A 7,840-nucleotide genomic window follows, 5' to 3' on the forward strand; every position below is an offset into this window, starting at 1 on the left:
CACCGCCGTACTCTTTGGCGCAGCATGGATGACTTCAATCACTCCCAGCAGTAGTGGGAGAGGATTTCCTCTTTGCTGGGCTACTTGCCCGATACCTCGGTTCCCAGATTCTACCACGAACTCCTTCAAATACCCTGCTTTCACGAGCTGCCCTAAATGATCTTTTAACATTCGGCACTACTCGGTGCTATGCCTCTTATTTCTGTGATAGGTATAGTATAAGTTTTGGTTCCTCCGAGTTGGGTCCCCCCTATCTTATTTGGCCATCTGAAGTACGGTTCATTCTTAATCCGGTCTAAGATCTTGTGCACCAGCTCCTTGAATGTCACGTTCTCCTCTCCCATTTGTACTTCTGGCTCTTGCATTCTTAAATCCTTCTGGGGTTTTGGGGGAAAAATTCCCTACCAAGGATGATTTAATAACGGGGCCTTGCCCTTACTCTGTAGCCGATCATTCTCGAGGCGTTTATACTCCTCAATGCGCCTCATGAGTTGCCTTATATCCTCAGGAGGCCTCTTAGTCAATGACTCCTGTAGTTCGGAATCCTCGAGTAGCCCCATCTTGAAAGTGCTTGCTACGATCTTCTTGTTACCCCCACCAATCTCATTGTAAAACTCCTAATACCGACTGGCATAACTGCGAAGGGTTTTGCCGACCCTTATCTTCATAGATAGTAATGCGTCCATTGGCTGCGACAATCGGCTGCATGTTACAAACCGAGCACCGAATTCTTGAATTAGCTCGGCAAAGCTGTGAATGGAACCTTTTCGTAACCCATTAAACCATCTCAATGCCGTGGGCCCAAGGCTTGAGGGAAATACCTTACACATCAGTGCGTTATTGTGTGTGTAGAGACATCATATGGATATTATAACTGACGTGCTCTACTGGGTCTGTTTTCCCATCGTAGGAGTTAAATGGTGGCAACGTGAATCTGCTCGGCATTGGGGCTCGTTCAATTGTATCCGAGAATGACGACCGAGCGGCTTTGCATAAGGCGCAGCTTATAGCATCCATAGCGGCATTGTAGGGCTGTCGCTCCTGTAGGGAGTTTGAACCCTGGTTGACATACTCGGGTGAACGTGAATGGTCCCGGTGTCAATGCGACTCTCAGGAATGGGAACGGTCCCTGCGTCGACGTGACTCCCGTAAATGCGAACGGTCCTGGCGTCGACCGGAATCGGACTGATTGGACCCCGCCCCATATCGATTTCCCCCACTATCAATTCTCCTTTCTCGGTCATCTCGGTCCCTTCTCTGGTGCCTACCTTTTGCCTCCAACTCCAAATCTCTCACTAGTCTGCGTAACGACTCCAGCTCCTCATCTCTCTCGTCAAATTGCCCGTGCCCCGAAGCACCTGATACTGTTCGGTGAGTTTGGTACGACCCCTCTCCAAGGCCAGACTGCTCTTCCTCTTGCTCGTGATCCCTATCTTCACGCCTCTTGTGCCTTCGTTCCCACCAAGTGGATCCCTGAGAAGACCCCACGGAATCACTTTCAGCATAGCTTCCTGAATGTCTTTCAGACATTTTCCTAAGCGTGAGTTTCAGTTGAACCACAGCATTGTAGGAGATTCCCACAGACGGCGCCAATTGTGCGTGCCAAGAGTGAAGCCTATGGGCTAGACCTCACTTGTGTTCACAACTTATTTATGAAGTGGGCTTAGGATTTCCTACCTTGGGTTATTCACAGAAACCCAGGTTAAATGTCTCTCCCTCTGAACTGTTTTACTCTCTCTATCCTATAATTATACTAACTTAATGTTTTTCCTTTTTCTCTATTCTCAATTCTCTTGTACCCCTTTCAACAACCGTTTTCCTCCCCCGCTTTTCCTATTTATAGCCTTATAATTAGTGGGGAGTTATGATTACTCTCGTGACTAGTGGTATAGGAGGTCCAATGTTATTTAAGCTAAGTGGGTATTTAGTTGGGAGTTGGGTGTGCTGAAAGTGGCATTGGAACTGGTTCCTTACTTTTGGAGATATTCTCGGCAGCGTTAATTCCCAAGGCAATACCGGGCATCTATAAGTCCACCTTCCCAGGAGATTCGTCCTTCTCGGTCGGGCCAGGGTTGATCGGCAAGGAATTACACTTATAGCTCGTGTCATGATGGCATCATTGCGGTCTTTGAGTTTTGGAAGGGTATTAAGATTAATTGGGGCTAAGGCCATGAGCCCAAGAGAGTACACAAGTGTATTCAAAATTCTGAGGTCCAAAGTTCAACGCCCAACAAGACTAAAACCTCATACACGTGGTGCCAATACATTGGATCATACAAACGTACGAGAGTGATGATAAATTTAACTATTTATATGCATTAAAGCAATGCAATCAGAGGTTTTTTTTATTTATTTTTTTTATTTTTTATAAAACTTTTTTATAAAAAAATTATCCAAGTAAGGATAATATCTTGGTGAAGAGAAACGAAAGGTATAGATTGAGTGGAAGGTTTCAATCCATAATTGCTTAGTATAGAAACATCTATGGGAGATGAAGATGGGCCATCGAAATTACAATTTGCAGGAGACGTGAGTACTTTTATATATAAGATTTGTACTTTTGTTAACAAGTCTAAACTAAACTCACAACCAATCATAAAGTCAAGTGTCTTGTAGTGAGAAAAAATAGTGTGATTTTTTATATAATCGTGTAATGCACTAATGCCTCCCAACTTGGTATATGTCTTGCAGAGAAAATTTTGAGCCTTTTGATGTGACCCGTAGGATGCTTCTTAAAATTGGTGGGCTGAATTAAGGGAAACATTTTTCAACTAAATTGCTAACGACTCACTAAATTCCACAACCAGCAGATTGGTTGAAAGTTTGGACGGTTTTAGCTCGACGGATTAAGTGGGTTAGCTTTAGCCAAATGTTATATGCTAAAACTCAGATTTTTTTTCCCTACCATTCAGGTATAAATTTAAGATATACTTCTTCTAAATCCTATGAACTCTTGATCAAAGTATGCTAGTCTTAAACTAGGAGTACTCTATACATTCCCGTTATTATGTATGTTTACACTCATGTTGAGGAAGTATGATTTATTTTTCATTTTTAGATATGTTACTTATTAAAGAGAGACAGTAAATTAAGGAGCAACAGAGAAAAAAAAAAAAATCGAATTTGATATGAAATGGAGACTAAAGGGAAACGAAAACTAAATCCCAACCCAATCTTAAGCTTTGGGTTTTAGCGGTTTTAAAAAACTTAACCCAACATTTAACCCGATCGGCTCTCCATTGCATTTGCTAATAAAGAGTAATTGAACAAACATTGCAATTTCACTTTCATATAGAGTTACCATTAACAACATTTTACTGTACCTCAATCATAATATTGAAAAAATTGTTGAAAATTTAAGTGATTTTTTCATATTTATTTATTTACACTGTCTAGATGCTTAACCTTAGTTTAGTTATTTACACTGTCTAGAATTTATATAAAAATTCTTCTAAAAAAAAAGAGAATTTATATAACAAAGCACAAATTCTAAAAAAATGGAAATCCTTCACTTGAGACAGCTCTATGACTCACTCACTGGCTAAGTTTTCTAGAAATTAATCTGACAGATGAAGTTATTTAGTCAAAGGAATCTCCTCCTCATCATCCTTATTCAAACCCCAAAAATATCAGTGGTAAATAAATTCAACGAAGAGACTCGTCTAGAGTTTTTTTCAAAGTCAAATGCATTCTAAATACGTTTCTTCAGCCCATTCAAATGATTCTTTTTGTATGTTATATACACTTGTCGACGGTGACGAAAGACCCATATGGATAAGAATTGTTCACTTTTCTTTTTTTTGGGATGTCCCCGAAAGGACAACCATACGATGATATGAATCCTATGATAGATTTCCATAGTAGTTGCACTAAAAATTGTTATTATTATATGAGATTAAAAAATGCTATATCTATAAGTACATTTCTTTGAATTTGAAATGTAATTTAAAAGCAACATTAGAACTAGTAATAACTTATAATTAATATTTATGTGGGGCCGGAGAATTTGTGGCCCCGGCTCACTTTACATTAGGGCCCAAGGCCTAAGCGGAGGAGAACTATTGCCGAGGACGCATAATAAAAGCCCAAAAAAGGCCTAAAGATATGGCCGAGGACGATCTTATGCTCAAAACCTCATAGAACGCCTAAAGGAAAGGACGAGCTCAGTGCAGGAGCAGGCCAAGTGAAAAAGCTGCCAATACAGCAATAAAGAACTCTGCGTCTGACAGGTCCATACCTTTCACCATGCTATTCAGCTTTTACAACCACTCCCAACCACTCAAGGTATGGGCTGATAGGACAAGTCTCAACCCTAGAAAGTGGAGCTTACACGTGGACATTAGAAGGGGGGTAAATGCTAGTATAAAAGAGAAGGAGAACCAATGGAGAGGGGGCTCCGGGGGGGGGGGGGGCATGAAGTCTTAGAAGAGGAGAATAATAACATGAAGTTCCTCGGACGAGGTCTAAAGACCGGAACCATCCATGTCGCCACCAGAAGAAGGTCTCGTTAAACTCGTCAGGTTCACCTTCATGCAAATTTCCATAGACACCATGGCTAATCGCTGTTTGGTGACCCAAGTCTAGCCTTTCAAGCCCACGCTCTACAAGTGATATTGTTTGGGCCCTTAAATGTACGAACCCAATATTTTTTTTGGGTGCTACAAATTGTGTCCTTTACAATTGGCGCCGTCTGTAGGGAAGGCTTGTGCGTTGGCACAGGTGGTGGCGGAATCAAGCCTCTGTCAAACAAGGGTCTGCGAAAGCTCCTCCATTTCCAGCAATACGTTGTTGTTGTCCTGACATAAATTTTCGCTAGGGGCTACACCTCGCAGTGTTAATGGCACGGGCAGTTCTAGGGGCTTCCAACATCAAGTTAACGCCCCACACCTTGGTCGAGGGGCTAATCCTCAAAACTAAAAAAAAAAAATAAAAAGAAAAGAAAATAAGTTTTGGACAGAACTAAGGGATTGCATGGTCCTCGGACCCGAGCCTATGGGGAAACCAACTACTTAAAAGAGTTTTGGACAGAACCAAGGTAATGTATGGACCTCGGACTCAAGCCTACGGGGAAACCAACTACTTAAAAGAGTTTTGGACAGAACCAAGGCATTGTATGGTCCTCGGACCCGAGCCTATGGGGAAACCAACTACTTAAAAGAAAGATTATAAGTTTTGGACAGAACCAAGGCATTGCATGGTCCTCGGACCCGAGCCTATAGGGAAACCAACTACTTAAAAGAGTTTTGGACAGAACCAAGGCATTGTATGGTCCTCGGACCTGAGCCTATGGGGAAACCAACTACTTAAAAGAAAGATTATAAGTTTTGGACAGAACCAAGGCATTGCATGGTCCTCGGACCCGAGCCTATGGGGAAACCAACTACTTAAAAGAGTTTTGGACAGAACCAAGGTATTGTATGGTTCTCGGACCCGAGCCTATGGGGAAACCAACTACTTAAAAGAAAGATTATAAGTTTTGGACAAAACCAAGGCATTGCATGGTCCTCGAACCCGAGCCTATGGGGAAACCAACTACTTAAAAGAGTTTTGGACAGAACCAAGGCATTGTATGATCCTCAGACCCGAGCCTATGGGGAAACCAACTACTTAAAAGAAAGATTATAAGTTTTGGACAAAACCAAGGCGTTGCATGGTCCTCGGACCCGAGCCTATGGGGAACCCAACTACTTAAAAGAGTTTTGGACAGAACCAAGGCACTGCATGGTCCTCGGACCCGAGCCTCTGGGGAAACCAACTACTTAAAAGAGTTTTGGATAGAACCAAGGCACTGCATGGTCCTCGGACTCGAGCCTATGGGGAAACCAACTACTTAAAAGAGTTTTGGACAGAACCAAGGCACTGTATGGTCCTCGGACCCGAGCCTATGCAGAAACCAACTACTTAAAAGAAAGATTATAAGTTTTGGACAGAACCAAGGCACTGAATGGTTCTCGGACTCAAGCCTATGGGGAAACCAACTACTTAAAAGAGTTTTGGACATAACCAAGACACTGCATGGTCCTCGGACCCGAGCCTATGGGGAAACCAACTACTTAAAAGAAAAGATTATGAGTTTTGGACAGAACCAAGGCACTGTATGGTCCTCGGACCTGAGCCTAAAAGAGATTATTATTATTATTATTAATTAATTGTTATTATAACTTCTGGACAGAACCAGGGTATTGTATGGTCCTCGGACTCTGACCCATGGAGAGATTGCCCATTAAAAATTGAGTTAAGTCTCGGACCGAATGGAAGTCTCGATCTATCATCGGATCCTCAATTCTAAGGGAACTAATGCAAACAAGTGTTTAGGCCCAGTATAGCCATACCTCGATCCTCGGACCAGATGCCAAAAACGATTAAGTTCATATGTTACCGAGAACGCGGCCAAGCCCTCTAGTACTTGGCAACCCTCTCGAATGGTTTATTTTAGGTTACTCCTTCTTGGATGACTGCCTCGCGCGCAATACAGGGCATTCAGCTGTTATCACGGTTAGTCTCGTATGTTTAATCTACTGTAGGTTAGTATTATTATGCTTGACAGTCTCAATAAGTTCGAAATAACAGCTTTTTGTTACAAGGGTTTTTGCCCTAAGTATCGTTCAAAAAATATAATAATAAAAAACACCCATATGAAATACATCCATTCACAAAGTAATTACTGTAGAAAAGAAAAAATATGTAGAACAAAACAGATCATCTTTTATTAAACAAAGAAACAGTACAGCGTACAATGAGGGGCTTAAGTATGCCTATACCAAAAGCTAACTACAGAAGCAAAAAGAAAAAGATACAAGGAAGAGATAAATCCTTCAAAACTCTGCTCTAGTAGAGATTATGCATGACAAGATGGCCCGCTGACAGAAGAGAAGAAGAAGCAGAGGAAGAAGAAGTAGAAACACCAGGGTAGCCCCGGTGATGAGAAAGAAGAAGAAGCGGAGGCGAAAAGAGACACCAGTGAAGGAAGAGAGGAAGAAGCAAGGATGCTTAATCCCAGCATCAGCTCTGACTCCTAACACGCAGGTGTTATATTAGTAGCGCTCGAGAAAGAGCGGATGGTACTGACGACGAGAAACCCCACTGCTGTAGCACCAAAAATCTGACGCGACCAGCACTTGCTTCGGATTTTGACTGAAAGAGGTGGAGGCATTGCTCCCACCTTGTGAAAGTGGAGAACTGTCTTGAGTCTGTGTCTCCCTTGTCCTGACCGCGCCATCTTGAGTCTTGGAAGGACCCAGTGCCTCTGGAATGGGTGTGGTTCCTTCACCCCCACTCGTGCCTCAAACATATCACTCTAAGGTTTGACTGCGCTGGAGATGAAGACTTGGAGCACAGCTGAAGGATTAAGAATTTGAAGGGACTGAAAGATCTGCATGTAAAGGGAGTGACTCCTTACCCTGCTTCTTATATGGAGGGCAAGTGGGCGGCATTTAATTTACGCAGATTTCCAAGAAGCGCTACAGACGAGACAGTTTCTATTCAACTCCCCACACCGTCTACAACCATAGGATTTGGGTGGCCTCATGAAGGGGACATATTAAAGACGCGCCTCGAGCATTGAAACGGCGAGAACGCCGCGTGAGTAAATCTAGAGGAATGTCTCATAATCCAGCGCACCTCCCATACAAATGGAGAGACACCGACATTAATGAAGTGCAAAGCTGGGCAAGCCATAATGTGGGCCCGACATCACCAAAACCCTCCTCCCCAACCAAGAGGTTAGGCAGCAGGATTTTGAGGGGCTATTGTGGAGCCGGAGAATTTGTGGTCCCAGCTTACTTTACATTAGGGTCCAAGGCCTAAGCCGAGGAGAACTATTGCCGAGGACGCATAATGA

This window comes from Quercus robur, chromosome 4 (assembly GCF_932294415.1).
Source record: "Quercus robur chromosome 4, dhQueRobu3.1, whole genome shotgun sequence".
NCBI lineage: Eukaryota > Viridiplantae > Streptophyta > Magnoliopsida > Fagales > Fagaceae > Quercus > Quercus robur.